This window comes from Bombina bombina, chromosome 5, assembly GCF_027579735.1.
Source record: "Bombina bombina isolate aBomBom1 chromosome 5, aBomBom1.pri, whole genome shotgun sequence".
Classification (NCBI taxonomy): Eukaryota; Metazoa; Chordata; class Amphibia; order Anura; family Bombinatoridae; genus Bombina; species Bombina bombina.
Window position 1 is genome coordinate 1,163,437,491 of NC_069503.1, and position 19,206 is coordinate 1,163,456,696.

The 19,206-nt window shown below is 45.1% G+C and overlaps 1 protein-coding gene across 1 annotated transcript in view; it reads right to left on the reverse strand.

The window, feature by feature from the left end:
• The window catches only part of CPSF1 (cleavage and polyadenylation specific factor 1), a gene marked incomplete in the record, with an annotated part of 548,143 nt that overhangs the window by 116,651 nt on the left and 412,286 nt on the right, over nt 1-19,206 (reverse strand).

Here is a 19,206-nt window from a genome sequence, read left to right on the forward strand (position 1 = left end):
ATAAATAAGCTCTCCTTGGAAAGGATTCAAGCTTCCTGTCTAAAGGATCCTTAAAGGAAGAACTATCCGCTGTAGGAATAGTAGTACGTTTAGCAAGAGTAGAAATAGCCCCATCAACTTTAGGGATTTTATCCCAAAACTCTAATCTATCAGATGGCACAGGGTACAATTTCTTAAACCTTTGAGAAGGAGTAAATGAAGTACCCAGACTATTCCATTCCCTAGAAATTACTTCTGAAATAGCATCAGGAACTGGAAAAACTTCTGGAATAACTACATGAGGTTTGAAAACCGAATTTAAACGCTTAGTAGATTTAGTATCAAGAGGACTAGACTCCTCCATATCTAATGCATCCATGGGAGGCAAAGTTTGTAAAAACTGAATTGTGGGTGTGGTGAGGGGTGTATTTATAGGCATTTTGAGGTTTGGGAAACTTTGCCCCTCCTGGTAGGAATGTATATCCCATACGTCACTAGCTCATGGACTCTTGCTAATTACATGAAAGAAATAGATTTTTAGAAAGAGGGTATGACAGCGATAAAATAGAGATCAGAAAAAAGACCGTGAATGTCAATAGAGATGATCTCCTACAACCAAAATCAAAAGAGTCAAGGATATGTACTAATCTAAGAGTCCCATATATAACTAAATACAATTCAAATCATAAACTACTTGAGAACATCTTCCACAAACATTGGCATATTTTGAAACAAGATAATCGTATAGGTGAACAGTTATCTGACCGCCCCCATTTTGTGTATAGAAAAACAAATAATTTAAAGAGTATATTAGCACCCACTGTATGCGATTCCAAAAAGAGATCAGATAAAGACCTGTTGGGTAATGATTTAAGAGGATTTTATCCCTGTAATCTTTGTAAATCGTGCAGATATTCCAAAAAAACAATTTGTTTTACCTCATCATCAACAGGGAAACAATTTAAAATTAATGAGCTAATTAGATGTACTGATAAAAATATTGTTTATTTAATACAATGTAAATGTGGGAGTCAATATATAGGAGAGTCGACAAGACCCCTTAGAGAACGCATACAAGAGCATCTATCATCAATTGAAAATGCTGACAGTGAGAAACCAAGATCTCCCGGTTGCAAAACAATTTAAGACATGCAATGGAGGTAATCTCACATATTTTAATTACATAGGGATAGCGAAAGTGAAGGATAAAGGTAGGGGAGGAGACATGGAAAAAATGCTTTTACAATTGGAATCAAGGTGGATTTTTAATGTCAACACTCTAATCCCCAATGGTCTAAATTTGGAAATGGATCTATCATGTTTCCTTAGGTAATAATTTGTATCCCACTAGGTTTTTAGAATAATAGTCTGTTCCTATATATCTGCCTAATTTAATCAAATAATATAAACAATTTTTATGATTCTTAGATATATTTATTCTTAAAGCTTTTAGAAGTTAAATATATATATATATATATATATATATATACACACACATACATACACACACACACACACACACACTTTTTATAGAGAGATCAAATCATTTTATAAGAAAACATTTTTTTAACATAGAAAATATAAACAACCCAAATCAATTTTAAAAATATTTTTTAGCCAAAATTTAATATTAAATTATTTTTGCCAAATTCTTGCAAAAACAAAATATGTGAGTAAATATTTCAGTTGATAAGGATTTATGTATGTATATATAAAAGTCTCTTTTAAATATAAACAGCCAATGTACATGTATGTTATTATATTATTATATTTCTATTTCACATTATGAATGCCTTTAGTATAAGCTGCCTTATTATTAGAACACTGAAGTTTGCACTTTGTTTTTACACCTATAGGTACTTTAAGGCTCTCTTTCATTTATTCTCTTCTGAAAAAGTAGGTACTATTAAATATACCCTTTTCTTAGAGAAAAAAAACACAATTTATGCTTATCTGATAAATTTATTTCTCTTGTGGTGTATCCAGTCCACGGATCATCCATTACTTGTGGGATATTCTCCTTCCCAACAGGAAGTTGCAAGAGGACACCCACAGCAGAGCTGCTATATAGCTCCTCCCCTAACTGCCATATCCAGTCATTCGACCGAAACAAGCCGAGAAAGGAGAAACCATAGGGTGCAGTGGTGACTGTAGTTTAATCTAAAATTTTGACCTGCCTTAAAATGACAGGGCGGGCCGTGGACTGGATACACCACAAGAGAAATAAATTTATCAGGTAAGCATAAATTGTGTTTTCTCTTGTAAGGTGTATCCAGTCCACGGATCATCCATTACTTGTGGGATACCAATACCAAAGCTAAAGTACACGGATGAAGGGAGGGACAAGGCAGGTACTTAAACGGAAGGTACCTGTGACAGACCCTTCTGTCAGGACTGAAGGAGTTAACTGTGTTTAGCTTTAAGAAGCTAATTTCTAAAGACAGGTTTGCTGGCCTCAGCTATTGTGTGCTATAATTACGTTTAAGTAATAAACATTCCATTGTTTAATCACATCTAGAGAGCAGACGCCTCAGTGATAAGAGAAGCCAAGTGTGTGTCTTGTGTTCAAGTTGTTATCAGCTTGAGCAAGGTATTCTATTGTATCATGTCAAAGGGCGTGTTCCCTCCATCTAATGTACAACAGTCTTTCAACCCCCCCATCTGGGGTCAAACCTGTATAAATACTAGGCATCTAGCCTTTAATAAATGTCATTCTGTTTTATACCTGATGTGAAGCCTGGTCTCATGTTTGAGGGGAAAAACTGGCTGGGTTGTGAGTTGCTGATTCCCTATGCAGGACATTGTTCATCTGGTGTTAACCCTTGGTATCCTGTTGGTACCGTAACAATTAGTGGCAAGCGACGGAATGTACCTTATCGCCCAGAAGAGCAATTACACAAGCCAGTAACCTCAGGAAGAGGGGGATTATTACAATACTGACTAAGATGGAAAAGAGAAAAGTAAATTTTGCAGCTTTTAAAAACTTCCTGGAAACAGAAGGAGAGATTGATGGGTACCTTGCGGATTTTGAGAGGCAATGTGCACTACACAAGGTACCCGCAGAGGACTGGGTCACGATATTATCTGGAAAATTATCCGGCCGGGCCAGTGAGGCTTTTCGGGCCATTCCAGATGAGGAAGTCGGGGATTATAATACTGTAAAAGAGGCTCTGCTCTCCAGGTATGCGGTTACACCGGAGGCGGTTCAGAGACACTGTTAAATTAGCTGGAGATTCCTACCTTGAGTGGGCATGTAAGGTGCACCGCACAGCAGCTCACTGGATAGCGGGGTGCCAAGTCGTATCTGGGGAAGAGGTGCTGCAGCTATTCCTGTTGGAACATTGCTTCGACAAGTTACCCGCAGGAGTTCGAGAGTGGGTTCGGAACCGTAAACCCTCCACCCTGCAGGAAGCGGCTCGCTTGGCAGATGAGTATATGGATGCCCGCAAACTGGACACTGCTACCACTAAGCCCCCTGCTAGAGTGGAGTACAGACCCCCAGTCACCCCAGCAGCTGCCAGTTACCAAACCCCGGCGCACCGCTATACCACACGGCCTCCGGCCACGAACTACCCTCAGAGAGCCCGGTTCAATTCGCAGTGCTACTCACAACCTATTCGGTGCTTTAGATGTAAGCAACTAGGGCACAAAAGACCAGAGTGTCCCCTAAACGCAGCGAACCAAGCGCAGTCCTGGAGAAGACCCGCCGGCGGAATCCCACGTAATCCTCAGCCTGCGGCCCGCTACGTAGAGGCGCAAGAATGCTGGGGCATCCTACATGAGGCAGACCTTGTGCAAGCTGCCCACCGGAATAACCGGCAACTGGTTAAAGTGAATGGGAAGGAGGTCAGTGGTCAACGGGATACTGGTGCTACCATGACCTTGCTTCAAAAGAACTTGGTGTCTGAGAAACAGCACACTGGAGACACTGTGGCTGTGAGGGTAGCAGGGGGCGATGTGTTCCGCCTACCTGTTGCCAGGGTACATTTGGATTGGGGAGTGGGCGCTAGACCTGTGAATGTGGGGGTCAAGAAGGACTTACCTGCTGATGTTCTTCTTGGAAATGACTTGGCCCCCCTTGTTTCTGCCTATGCTCCCATGGGTCCCGCTGATGTTAACCCTGTGACTACCCGTGCCCAGACCCGTGCCACCGAGACCGACCCACCTGCTGCTGAGACCCAGGTAAGACTCTCTCCCCCGACTTGTACCCTAGACCAGACCCCCTTAAGCTGGGATACCCCAGAGACGTACGGGAGGGAAACCCGGGAGGATCCGACCCTTCAGAAATACAGGGCTAGGGCAGATGCTGGAGAAGAGGGGGTAGATGGGGAACGTTATGAGTGGGTGGGGGATCGGCTATATAGAATCCCCAAACCTGCCCAGAAAAGTACTGCCCCTCCACAGAATCGGCAGCTGGTGGTGCCTGCGAAATACCGGCAAGAGATTCTGCGGATTGGGCACGATGTACCATTAGCTGGACATCTAGGGTCCCGCCGCACCGCTCATAGGATCACCCAGAATTTCTTCTGGCCCAATTTTAACCGAGATGTGCGGGTATATTGTAGTACTTGTGACACCTGTCAACGGGTGGGTAAGCGGGGGGGATCACCCAAAAGCTAGGCTTATGTCTATGCCTGTCATTGGGGAACCCTTTTCCCGCATAGCCGTTGACATTGTGGGTCCACTGGCCAGGGCTAGTCCATCAGGTAAGAAGTATATTCTCACTGTGGTGGACTATGCCACTCGTTACCCAGAGGCAGTAGCACTGTCGAATATAGAGGCAGAGACAGTCGCTGATGCCCTAGTTAAGGTTTTTACTAGGGTCAGGTTCCCTAAGGAGATTCTCTCTGATCAGGGGACCCAGTTTACCGCTGTGCTCACCCAGCAGCTGTGGAAGGTGTGCGGCATTAAACCGTTGCTCAGTTCGCCTTATCACCCACAGACTAACGGTCTCTGCGAGCGCTTTAATGGCACCCTCAAGCAGATGCTGAGGACCTTCACGGACACTTGCAGAGACTGGGAACGATTCCTGCCTCATCTGCTATTTGCGTACAGAGAGGTGCCCCAGGAATCTACTGGGTTCTCTCCCTTTGAGTTACTCTATGGGAGAAGGGTCCGCGGCCCCCTGGATCTCAGAGGACACTGGGAGGGAGAGATAGAGCAGGAGGGAACCCCCATCGTGCCATATGTTCTGGAACTCCGGGACCGCATGGAGAAACTGTCTCTGATGGTAAGAGAGAATCTCCAGGTGGCCCAGGGGAGACAGAAGGGGTGGTACGATCGGGGTGCCCGGCAGCGGGTCTTCCAGGTTGGACAGAAGGTTTTGGTGCTCAAGCCTGTGAAGACCAACAAGATGCAAGCATCTTGGCAGGGCCCGTATAAGGTGTTATCTCAGGTGTGTGATACTACCTATATTATAGCCAGCTGTGCAGATGAGAGGATCCAGCGATCCTTTCATGTGAACATGCTGAAGGAGTATCAGGAGAGGCCAGAGGATGTAGCTGTAGTATGTGCCCCTGCTGCAGACGACCCAGAGAATTTACCCCTACCCGACTTATTAGAGAAGGACCCCCAGACTGACCTCACTAGTCTTGTGCAGCTAGGGGACCGGTTAAACCCTACCGAGAGGGTACAGGCAAGACAGCTCCTGTGGGAGAAGCAAGCGACGTTCTCCCAAGAGCCCGGCTACACTACTCTAGCTGTACATAAGGTAGAGACACCTGGACAGAATCCCCTGCGACAGCCTCCCTACCGTATACCCGAAGCAGTCCGAGAAGGAGATACAGGAGATGGCTCGAATGGGAGTGATCGAGCACTCCGATAGTCCTTGGGCTTCACCTGTAGTCCTGGTACCTAAGAAAGATGGAACCACCCGGTTCTGTGTGGACTACAGGCGGCTCAACGAGAGGACCACCACTGACGCTTACCCGATGCCCCGGGTAGACGAATTACTAGACCGTATTGCTAGGGGACGCTATCTGACAACCATAAACCTGTGTAAAGGCTATTGGCAGATTCCCCTGGCCGAGGATGCTATCCCCAAGTCGGCATTCGTCACCCCATTCGGCCTGTACCAGTTTAAGGTCATGCCCTTTGGGATGAAGAATGCTCCGGCTACCTTCCAGCGTATGGTGGATAGACTCCTCGATGGTTCCAGGAATTTGCTTGTGCATACCTGGACGACATTGCGGTTTACAGTGAGTCCTGGGAAGAACACCTTACCCATGTAGGGGTGGTTCTGGACAAGATTCGGGCCGCTGGCCTGACCTTGAAACCAGACAAGTGCCATCTAGGTATGGCTGAAGTACAGTACTTGGGTCACCGAGTGGGGTGTGGCAGACAGAGACCGGAGCCAGCCAAGGTAGAGGCTGTGGCTAACTGGCCCACACCTATCACTAAGACCCAAGTGCTAGCCTTCCTGGGGACGGCCGGGTATTACCGACGTTTTGTCCCAGACTACAGTACTATCGCCAAGCCCCTGACTGACCTGACTAAAAAGAACCTCCCCAAACAGGTCCTGTGGTCTCCAGCTTGTGAAGCCGCGTTTCAGGCACTGAAGCAGGCCCTTGTGAATGCCCCTGTCTTGGCTGCCCCAGGCCCTAACAAACGTTTTCTCATTCATACAGATGCTTCCATGTATGGACTGGGGGCTGTACTGAGTCAAGTTGGGGAGGATGGAGGAGAGCACCCTGTCGCATACCTAAGCAGAAAGTTGTTACCTCGGGAAGTGAGTTATGCGGCAGTAGAGAAGGAATGTTTAGCCCTGGTCTGGGCACTGAAGAAGTTGAACCCTTATCTATATGGACAGGAATTTTCCCTCATAACGGACCACAATCCCTTAGTCTGGCTTAACCGGGTCTCAGGAGACAATGGTAGATTGCTGAGGTGGAGTTTAGCCCTCCAGCCCTATAACTTCACCATCGGCTACCGGCCCGGTAAGCTAAACGGGAATGCAGATGGATTGTCCCGGCAAACTGACATGCCTACCACCTCCTAGTCCGGTCATCCCCAGGTTGACCCGCCAAAGGGTCAAGCCGGGTCTGCCGGAGTGTTCCACAAGGGGGGAGCTATGTGACAGACCCTTCTGTCAGGACTGAAGGAGTTAACTGTGTTTAGCTTTAAGAAGCTAATTTCTAAAGACAGGTTTGCTGGCCTCAGCTATTGTGTGCTATAATTACGTTTAAGTAATAAACATTCCATTGTTTAATCACATCTAGAGAGCAGACGCCTCAGTGATAAGAGAAGCCAAGTGTGTGTCTTGTGTTCAAGTTGTTATCAGCTTGAGCAAGGTATTCTATTGTATCATGTCAAAGGGCGTGTTCCCTCCATCTAATGTACAACAGTCTTTCAACCCCCCCCATCTGGGGTCAAACCTGTATAAATACTAGGCATCTAGCCTTTAATAAATGTCATTCTGTTTTAAACCTGATGTGAAGCCTGGTCTCATGTTTGAGGGGAAAAACTGGCTGGGTTGTGAGTTGCTGATTCCCTATGCAGGACATTGTTCATCTGGTGTTAACCCTTGGTATCCTGTTGGTACCGTAACACTACCACTGCCTGTAAAACGTCCCAAAAATAGCCTCCGAAGAAGCAAAAGTATCAAATTTGTAGAATTTTGAAAAAGTATGAAGCGAAGACCAAGTCGCCGCCTTGCAAATCTGTTCAACAGAAGCCTCATTTTTAAAGGCCCAAGTGGAAGCCACAGCTCTAGTAGAATGAGCTGTAATCCTTTCAGGAGGCTGCTGTCCAGCAGTCTCATAGGCTAAGCGGATTATGCTTCTTAGCCAAAAAGAAAGAGAGGTTGCCGAAGCCTTTTGACCTCTCCTCTGTCCAGAGTAAACCACAAACAAAGCAGATGTTTGACGAAAATCTTTAGTAGCTTGTAAGTAAAACTTTAAAGCACGAACCACGTCCAGATTAGGTAAAAGACGTTCCTTCTTTGAAGAAGGATTAGGACACAATGATGGAACAACAATCTCTTGATTGATACTTAGTAGATACCACCTTAGGCAAAAACCCAGGTTTTGTACGCAGAACTACCTTATCTGTATGGAAGATCAGATAAGGAGAATCACATTGTAAAGCAGATAACTCGGAGACTCTACGAGCCGAGGAAATAGCCATCAAAAAAAGAACTTTCCAAGATAAAAGTTTGATATCTATGGAATGAAGAGGTTCAAACGGAACCCCTTGAAGAACTTTAAGAACCAAATTTAAGCTCCATGGGGGAGCAACAGGTTTAAACACAGGCTTGATTCTAACCAACGACTGACAAAACGCCTGAACGTCTGGAACATCCGCCAGACGCTTGTGCAAAAGAATAGACAGAGCAGAAATCTGTCCCTTCAAAGAACTAGCTGATAATCCTTTTTCCAAACCCTCTTGGAGAAAAGATAATATCCTGGGAATCCTAACCTTACTCCATGAGTAACTTTTGGATTCACACCAATAAAGATATTTACGACATATCTTATGGTAGATTTTCCTGGTGACAGGCTTTCGTGCCTGTATTAAGGTATCAATGACTGACTCGGAGAATCCACGCTTTGAAAAAAATCAAGCGTTCAATCTCCAGGCAGTCAGTCTCAGAGAAATTAGATTTGGATGATTGAAAGGACCTTGTAGTAGAAGGTCTCGTCTCAAAGGCAGAGTCCAAGGTGGAAAGGATGACATGTCCACTAGGTCTGCATACCAGGTCCTGCGTGGCCACGTAGGCGCTATCAAGATCACCGATGCTCTCTCCTGCTTGATTTTGGCAATCAGTCGAGGGAGCAGAGGAAACGGTGGAAACACGTAAGCCAGGTTGAAAGACCAAGGCGCTGCTAGAGCATCTATCAGCGTCGCTTCCGGGTCCCTGGACCTGGATCCGTAATAAGGAAGCTTGGCGTTCTGGCGAGACGCCATGAGATCCAGTTCTGGTTTGCCCCAACGATGAATCAATTGAGCAAACACCTCCGGATGGAGTTCCCACTCCCCCGGATGAAAAGTCTGACGACTTAGAAAATCCGCCTCCCAGTTCTCTACACCTGGGATATGGATCGCTGATAGGTGGCAAGAGTGTCTCTCTGCCCAGCGAATTATTTTAGAGACTTCTAACATCGCTAGGGAACTCCTTGTTCCCCCTTGATGGTTGATGTAAGCCACAGTCGTGATGTTGTCCGACTGAAATCTAATGAATCTCAGGGTTGTTAACTGAGGCCAAGCTTGAAGAGCATTGAATATTGCCTTGAATTCCAGAATATTTATTGGGAGGAGTTTCTCCTCCTGAGTCCACGATCCCTGAGCCTTCAGGGAGTTCCAGACTGCACCCCAACCTAGAAGGCTGGCATCTGTCGTTACAATTGTCCAATCTGGCCTGCGAAAGGTCATACCTTTGGACATATGGACCCGAGATAGCCACCAGAGGAGAGAATCTCTGGTCTCTTGATCCAGATTTAGTAGAGGGGACAAATCTGTGTAATCCCCATTACACTGACTGAGCATGCATAGTTGCAGCGGTCTGAGATGTAGGCGCACAAACGGTACTATGTCCATTGCCGCTACCATTAAGCCGATTACTTCCATGCACTGAGCCACCGAAGGGCGCCGAATAGAATGGAGAGCACGGCAAGAATTTAGAAGTTTTGATAACCTGGACTCCGTCAGGTAAATTTTCATTTCTACAGAATCTATCAGAGTCCCTAGGAAGGAGACTCTTGTAAGTGGGGACAGAGAACTCTTTTCCTCGTTCACTTTCCACCCATGCGACCTCAGAAATGCCAGAACTATGTCCGTATGGGACTTGGCAATTTGGAAGTTTGACGCCTGTATCAGGATGTCGTCTAGATAAGGGGCCACTGTTATGCCCCGCGGCCTTAGGACCGCCAGAAGCGAACCCAGAACCTTTGTAAAAATTCTTGGGGCTGTAGCTAACCCGAAGGGAAGAGCCACAAACTGGTAATGCCTGTCCAGAAAGGCAAACCTTAGGAACCGATGATGATCTTTGTGTATCGGAATGTGAAGGTAAGCATCCTTTAAATCCACGGTAGTCATATATTGACCCTCCTGGATCATAGGTAGGATGGTCCGAATAGTTTCCATTTTGAATGATGGAACTCTGAGGAATTTGTTTAAGATCTTTAGATCCAAGATTGGTCTGAAGGTTCCCTCTTTTTTGGGAACCACAAACAGATTTGAGTAAAATCCCTGTCCCTGTTCCTCCTTTGGAACTGGATGGATCACTCCCATAACTAGAAGGTCTTGCACACAGTGTAAGAATGCCTCTTTCTTTATCTGGTTCACAGATAATCGTGAAAGGTGAAATCTCCCTTGTGGAGGGGAAGCCTTGAAGTCCAGAAGATACCCCTGAGATATAATCTTCAACGCCCAGGGATCCTGAACATCTCTTGCCCACCCTGCGCGCCTGGATGGCAAATCCAGAATTCTTAGCCGTTAGTTTAGTCAAATGAACAATGGCATCAGAAACCAAAGAATTAGCTAGCTTAAGTGCTCTAAGCTTGTTAAGTATGTCATCCAATGGAGTCGTTGCCTGTACAGCCTCTTCCAGAGACTCAAACCAGAACGCCGCAGCAGCAGTGACAGGAGCAATGCATGCAAGGGGCTGCAGGATAAAACCTTGTTGAATAAACATTTTCTTAAGGTAACCCTCTAATTTTTTATCCATAGGATCTGAAAAAGCACAACTGTCCTCGACAGGGATAGTAGTACGCTTTGCTAAAGTAGAAACTGCTCCCTCCACCTTAGGGACCGTCTGCCATAAGTCCTGTGTGGTGGCGTCTATGGGAAACATTTTTCTAAAAATAGGAGAGGGGGGGGGGGGGGGGGGGGAACGGCACACCGGGTCTATCCCACTCTTTATTAATAATTTCTGTAAACCTTTTAGGTATTGGAAAAACCTCAGTACACACCGGCACTGCAAAGTATTTATCCAATCTACACAATTTCTCTGGCACTGCAATTGTGTCACAGTCATTCAGAGCAGCTAAAACCTCCCTAAGCAGTACACGGAGGTTCTCAAGCTTAAATTTAAAAGTAGAAATATCAGAATCAAGTTTCCCTGAGTCAGAGATATCACCCACAGACTGAAGCTCTCCTTCCTCAGCTTCTGCATATTGTGAGGCAGTATCAGACATGGACCTTAAAGCGTCTGTATGCTCTGTATTACGCCTAACACCAGAGCTATCTCGCTTTCCTCTAAATTCAGGCAGCCTGGCTAATACCGCTGACAGTGTATTATCCATGACTGCCGCCATGTCTTGTAAAGTAATCGCTATGGGCGTCCTTGATGTACTTGGCCAGATTTGGATGATTGAAAGGACCTTGTAGTAGAAGGTCTCGTCTCAAAGGCAGAGTCCAAGGTGGAAAGGATGACATGTCCACTAGGTCTGCATACCAGGTCCTGCGTGGCCACGTAGGCGCTATCAAGATCACCGATGCTCTCTCCTGCTTGATTTTGGCAATCAGTCGAGGGAGCAGAGGAAACGGTGGAAACACGTAAGCCAGGTTGAAAGACCAAGGCGCTGCTAGAGCATCTATCAGCGTCGCTTCCGGGTCCCTGGACCTGGATCCGTAATAAGGAAGCTTGGCGTTCTGGCGAGACGCCATGAGATCCAGTTCTGGTTTGCCCCAACGATGAATCAATTGAGCAAACACCTCCGGATGGAGTTCCCACTCCCCCGGATGAAAAGTCTGACGACTTAGAAAATCCGCCTCCCAGTTCTCTACACCTGGGATATGGATCGCTGATAGGTGGCAAGAGTGTCTCTCTGCCCAGCGAATTATTTTGGAGACTTCTAACATCGCTAGGGAACTCCTTGTTCCCCCTTGATGGTTGATGTAAGCCACAGTCGTGATGTTGTCCGACTGAAATCTAATGAATCTCAGGGTTGTTAACTGAGGCCAAGCTTGAAGAGCATTGAATATTGCCTTGAATTCCAGAATATTTATTGGGAGGAGTTTCTCCTCCTGAGTCCACGATCCCTGAGCCTTCAGGGAGTTCCAGACTGCACCCCAACCTAGAAGGCTGGCATCTGTCGTTACAATTGTCCAATCTGGCCTGCGAAAGGTCATACCTTTGGACATATGGACCCGAGATAGCCACCAGAGGAGAGAATCTCTGGTCTCTTGATCCAGATTTAGTAGAGGGGACAAATCTGTGTAATCCCCATTACACTGACTGAGCATGCATAGTTGCAGCGGTCTGAGATGTAGGCGCACAAACGGTACTATGTCCATTGCCGCTACCATTAAGCCGATTACTTCCATGCACTGAGCCACCGAAGGGCGCCGAATAGAATGGAGAACACGGCAAGAATTTAGAAGTTTTGATAACCTGGACTCCGTCAGGTAAATTTTCATTTCTACAGAATCTATCAGAGTCCCTAGGAAGGAGACTCTTGTAAGTGGGGACAGAGAACTCTTTTCCTCGTTCACTTTCCACCCATGCGACCTCAGAAATGCCAGAACTATGTCCGTATGGGACTTGGCAATTTGGAAGTTTGACGCCTGTATCAGGATGTCGTCTAGATAAGGGGCCACTGTTATGCCCCGCGGCCTTAGGACCGCCAGAAGCGAACCCAGAACCTTTGTAAAAATTCTTGGGGCTGTAGCTAACCCGAAGGGAAGAGCCACAAACTGGTAATGCCTGTCCAGAAAGGCAAACCTTAGGAACCGATGATGATCTTTGTGTATCGGAATGTGAAGGTAAGCATCCTTTAAATCCACGGTAGTCATATATTGACCCTCCTGGATCATAGGTAGGATGGTCCGAATAGTTTCCATTTTGAATGATGGAACTCTGAGGAATTTGTTTAAGATCTTTAGATCCAAGATTGGTCTGAAGGTTCCCTCTTTTTTGGGAACCACAAACAGATTTGAGTAAAATCCCTGTCCCTGTTCCTCCTTTGGAACTGGATGGATCACTCCCATAACTAGAAGGTCTTGCACACAGTGTAAGAATGCCTCTTTCTTTATCTGGTTCACAGATAATCGTGAAAGGTGAAATCTCCCTTGTGGAGGGGAAGCCTTGAAGTCCAGAAGATACCCCTGAGATATAATCTTCAACGCCCAGGGATCCTGAACATCTCTTGCCCACCCTGCGCGCCTGGATGGCAAATCCAGAATTCTTAGCCGTTAGTTTAGTCAAATGAACAATGGCATCAGAAACCAAAGAATTAGCTAGCTTAAGTGCTCTAAGCTTGTTAAGTATGTCATCCAATGGAGTCGTTGCCTGTACAGCCTCTTCCAGAGACTCAAACCAGAACGCCGCAGCAGCAGTGACAGGAGCAATGCATGCAAGGGGCTGCAGGATAAAACCTTGTTGAATAAACATTTTCTTAAGGTAACCCTCTAATTTTTTATCCATAGGATCTGAAAAAGCACAACTGTCCTCGACAGGGATAGTAGTACGCTTTGCTAAAGTAGAAACTGCTCCCTCCACCTTAGGGACCGTCTGCCATAAGTCCTGTGTGGTGGCGTCTATGGGAAACATTTTTCTAAAAATAGGAGAGGGGGGGGGGGGGGGAACGGCACACCGGGTCTATCCCACTCTTTATTAATAATTTCTGTAAACCTTTTAGGTATTGGAAAAACCTCAGTACACACCGGCACTGCAAAGTATTTATCCAATCTACACAATTTCTCTGGCACTGCAATTGTGTCACAGTCATTCAGAGCAGCTAAAACCTCCCTAAGCAGTACACGGAGGTTCTCAAGCTTAAATTTAAAAGTAGAAATATCAGAATCAAGTTTCCCTGAGTCAGAGATATCACCCACAGACTGAAGCTCTCCTTCCTCAGCTTCTGCATATTGTGAGGCAGTATCAGACATGGACCTTAAAGCGTCTGTATGCTCTGTATTACGCCTAACACCAGAGCTATCTCGCTTTCCTCTAAATTCAGGCAGCCTGGCTAATACCGCTGACAGTGTATTATCCATGACTGCCGCCATGTCTTGTAAAGTAATCGCTATGGGCGTCCTTGATGTACTTGGCCAGATTTGGATGATTGAAAGGACCTTGTAGTAGAAGGTCTCGTCTCAAAGGCAGAGTCCAAGGTGGAAAGGATGACATGTCCACTAGGTCTGCATACCAGGTCCTGCGTGGCCACGTAGGCGCTATCAAGATCACCGATGCTCTCTCCTGCTTGATTTTGGCAATCAGTCGAGGGAGCAGAGGAAACGGTGGAAACACGTAAGCCAGGTTGAAAGACCAAGGCGCTGCTAGAGCATCTATCAGCGTCGCTTCCGGGTCCCTGGACCTGGATCCGTAATAAGGAAGCTTGGCGTTCTGGCGAGACGCCATGAGATCCAGTTCTGGTTTGCCCCAACGATGAATCAATTGAGCAAACACCTCCGGATGGAGTTCCCACTCCCCCGGATGAAAAGTCTGACGACTTAGAAAATCCGCCTCCCAGTTCTCTACACCTGGGATATGGATCGCTGATAGGTGGCAAGAGTGTCTCTCTGCCCAGCGAATTATTTTGGAGACTTCTAACATCGCTAGGGAACTCCTTGTTCCCCCTTGATGGTTGATGTAAGCCACAGTCGTGATGTTGTCCGACTGAAATCTAATGAATCTCAGGGTTGTTAACTGAGGCCAAGCTTGAAGAGCATTGAATATTGCCTTGAATTCCAGAATATTTATTGGGAGGAGTTTCTCCTCCTGAGTCCACGATCCCTGAGCCTTCAGGGAGTTCCAGACTGCACCCCAACCTAGAAGGCTGGCATCTGTCGTTACAATTGTCCAATCTGGCCTGCGAAAGGTCATACCTTTGGACATATGGACCCGAGATAGCCACCAGAGGAGAGAATCTCTGGTCTCTTGATCCAGATTTAGTAGAGGGGACAAATCTGTGTAATCCCCATTACACTGACTGAGCATGCATAGTTGCAGCGGTCTGAGATGTAGGCGCACAAACGGTACTATGTCCATTGCCGCTACCATTAAGCCGATTACTTCCATGCACTGAGCCACCGAAGGGCGCCGAATAGAATGGAGAACACGGCAAGAATTTAGAAGTTTTGATAACCTGGACTCCGTCAGGTAAATTTTCATTTCTACAGAATCTATCAGAGTCCCTAGGAAGGAGACTCTTGTAAGTGGGGACAGAGAACTCTTTTCCTCGTTCACTTTCCACCCATGCGACCTCAGAAATGCCAGAACTATGTCCGTATGGGACTTGGCAATTTGGAAGTTTGACGCCTGTATCAGGATGTCGTCTAGATAAGGGGCCACTGTTATGCCCCGCGGCCTTAGGACCGCCAGAAGCGAACCCAGAACCTTTGTAAAAATTCTTGGGGCTGTAGCTAACCCGAAGGGAAGAGCCACAAACTGGTAATGCCTGTCCAGAAAGGCAAACCTTAGGAACCGATGATGATCTTTGTGTATCGGAATGTGAAGGTAAGCATCCTTTAAATCCACGGTAGTCATATATTGACCCTCCTGGATCATAGGTAGGATGGTCCGAATAGTTTCCATTTTGAATGATGGAACTCTGAGGAATTTGTTTAAGATCTTTAGATCCAAGATTGGTCTGAAGGTTCCCTCTTTTTTGGGAACCACAAACAGATTTGAGTAAAATCCCTGTCCCTGTTCCTCCTTTGGAACTGGATGGATCACTCCCATAACTAGAAGGTCTTGCACACAGTGTAAGAATGCCTCTTTCTTTATCTGGTTCACAGATAATCGTGAAAGGTGAAATCTCCCTTGTGGAGGGGAAGCCTTGAAGTCCAGAAGATACCCCTGAGATATAATCTTCAACGCCCAGGGATCCTGAACATCTCTTGCCCACCCTGCGCGCCTGGATGGCAAATCCAGAATTCTTAGCCGTTAGTTTAGTCAAATGAACAATGGCATCAGAAACCAAAGAATTAGCTAGCTTAAGTGCTCTAAGCTTGTTAAGTATGTCATCCAATGGAGTCGTTGCCTGTACAGCCTCTTCCAGAGACTCAAACCAGAACGCCGCAGCAGCAGTGACAGGAGCAATGCATGCAAGGGGCTGCAGGATAAAACCTTGTTGAATAAACATTTTCTTAAGGTAACCCTCTAATTTTTTATCCATAGGATCTGAAAAAGCACAACTGTCCTCGACAGGGATAGTAGTACGCTTTGCTAAAGTAGAAACTGCTCCCTCCACCTTAGGGACCGTCTGCCATAAGTCCTGTGTGGTGGCGTCTATGGGAAACATTTTTCTAAAAATAGGAGAGGGGGGGGGGGGGAACGGCACACCGGGTCTATCCCACTCTTTATTAATAATTTCTGTAAACCTTTTAGGTATTGGAAAAACCTCAGTACACACCGGCACTGCAAAGTATTTATCCAATCTACACAATTTCTCTGGCACTGCAATTGTGTCACAGTCATTCAGAGCAGCTAAAACCTCCCTAAGCAGTACACGGAGGTTCTCAAGCTTAAATTTAAAAGTAGAAATATCAGAATCAAGTTTCCCTGAGTCAGAGATATCACCCACAGACTGAAGCTCTCCTTCCTCAGCTTCTGCATATTGTGAGGCAGTATCAGACATGGACCTTAAAGCGTCTGTATGCTCTGTATTACGCCTAACACCAGAGCTATCTCGCTTTCCTCTAAATTCAGGCAGCCTGGCTAATACCGCTGACAGTGTATTATCCATGACTGCCGCCATGTCTTGTAAAGTAATCGCTATGGGCGTCCTTGATGTACTTGGCGCCATTTGAGCGTGAGTCCCTTGAGCGGGAGTCAAAGGGTCTGACACATGGGGAGAGTTAGTCGGCATAACTTCCCCCTCGTCAGAATCCTCTGGTGATAAATTTTTTAAAGACAAAAGCTGATCTTTATTGTTTAAAGTGAAATCAATACATTTAGTACACATTCTCATATGGGGTTCCACCATGGCTTTTAAACATAATGAACAAGGAGTTTCCTCTATGTCAGACATGTTTGTACAGACTAGCAATGAGACTAGCAAGCTTGGAAAACACTTTAAATCAAGTTAACAAGCATATATAAAAAACGGTACTGTGCCTTTAAGAGAAACAAATTGTCAAAATTTGAAAAACAGTGAAAAAAGTCAGTAAATCAAACGAAATTTTTACAGTGTATGTAATAGGTTAGCAGAGCATTGCACCCACTTGCAAATTGATGATTAACCCCTTAATGCAAAAAAACGGATCAAAAAAACAAAATAAACGTTTTTTAAACAGTCACAACAACTGCCACAGCTCTACTGTGGCCCTACCTTCCTCAATAAACGACTTTTGAAGCCTTTAGAGCCCTTCAGAGATGTCCTATAGCATGCAGGGGACTGCTGAGGGAAGCTGAATGTCTCTGTCTGTAATTTTAACTGCGCAAAAAAGCGCTAAAATAAGCCCCTCCCACTCATACTACAACAGTGGAAAGCCTCAGGAAACTGTTTCTAGGCAAAAATCAAGCCAGCCATGTGGAAAAAACTAGGCCCCAATAAAGTTTCACCAAAGCATATATAAAAACGATTAAACATACCAGCAAACGTTTTATATTGCCATTTTATAAGAGTATATATCTGATAGTAAGCCTGATACAAGTCGCTATTAAATCACTGTATTTAGGCTTAACTTACATTAATCCGGTATCAGCAGCATTTTCTAGTCCCTAGAAAAACTTAAAACTGCACATACCTCATAGCAGGATAACCTGCACGCCATTCTCCCTCTGAAGTTACCTCACTCCTCAGACATATGTGAGAACAGCAGTGGATCTTAGTTACAAGCTGCTAAGATCATAGAAAACGCAGGCAGATTCTTCTTCTAAATACTGCCTGAGATAAAATAGTACAACTCCGGTACTATTTGAAAATAAACTTTTGATTGAAGAAAAAACTAACTATATTTTACCACTCTCCTCTTACTACCTCGATCTTTGTTGAGAGTTGCAAGAGAATGACTGGATATGGCAGTTAGGGGAGGAGCTATATAGCAGCTCTGCTGTGGGTGTCCTCTTGCAACTTCCTGTTGGGAAGGAGAATATCCCACAAGTAATGGATGATCCGTGGACTGGATACACCTTACAAGAGAAAAAGAGTCCCACACTTCTTGATATGTGTAGCTTATCAATACAAATAGTAGTAACTAACCATCCGGTTTTAAACATACATATTTTGTCTTGTTTATACTAAATACATTAGTGGTTCAGCTATTAAGGATCTCACTAATTGCAATAAACCGCCCCTTTGGATTAACATTACAGACAGAGCTATAAAAGGAGCTCATTTAGAAGAAAGTAACAGGCTTGACAAAGGCTCTGCTAAGAGCTGAAACGTTGCCTGAACTACTTTCTTCACACTATTGTGGCTCACTAAGGACACCGTACTCCAGGAAACACTGAAGCATCAAACGGACATCACACAGCTGAGGGTGGAATTCCAGAGCGTGCAGGGGAGAGGAGCTCGGCGGCTTTCTTCCCATCACACACAGAGGGTTCCCAGAGCTGTTTCATGCTGGCGGTATAACCGCTACACTGGATTACACAAACACTTGGAGCTCCTGAACAAATTAAGGTACTGTTTCTCCCCGGCTATAACCTGCGCAGGATTGCCGTTTTACACCAATCCTAAAACTTTGAAATTGAATTGAGCATCATTGTTGCAGCTCATTGTTATTTTGCTTAAATCACCAGGATTCGTTTTCTCTCATTAGTACTGCTTTTTTGCTTCCTTAACCCTGTCTGCAGCAGAGGCTAAGTATTTTGAAGTGTCTTTAGAGGTCTTCTCTCTACATAGATAGGTCACTTACAGAGAATTACTCATTTTATATAAACAAGTTTTTATGCATTTATTTATTTACATTTAGTATTGCCTTTTATATTTATCTCATTGTATGAATTATTTCGCTTACAACTCTTAATACATTTAGTAAAGTCTAATTAAATTATATTTTAACATTCATTTCAATTGGCTGTTTTTTTTCTTGATCATTTACCTATCGTTTGTTAAAAGATTTTTTTCTTGATCATTTACCTATCATTTGTTAAGATTTTTTTCATATGTATTAGGACATAATCAACTCATATTTTTTTGACCTGCCCTTTAAGGCGCCCACAGTACTTGTTCTTTCACTTCAATATTCCTTTTGCTAGTTTGTAGGGAACTCTAGTATCCATCTGTGGTGCTGGTCCTTGCTGTTGGATTTATAGCGCAAGAAGTTTAATCTCTTTTCCAATATAGGCAGTGAGAATTATGTCCCACCAGTTCCCATTGCTATAAAGCCACCAATGCT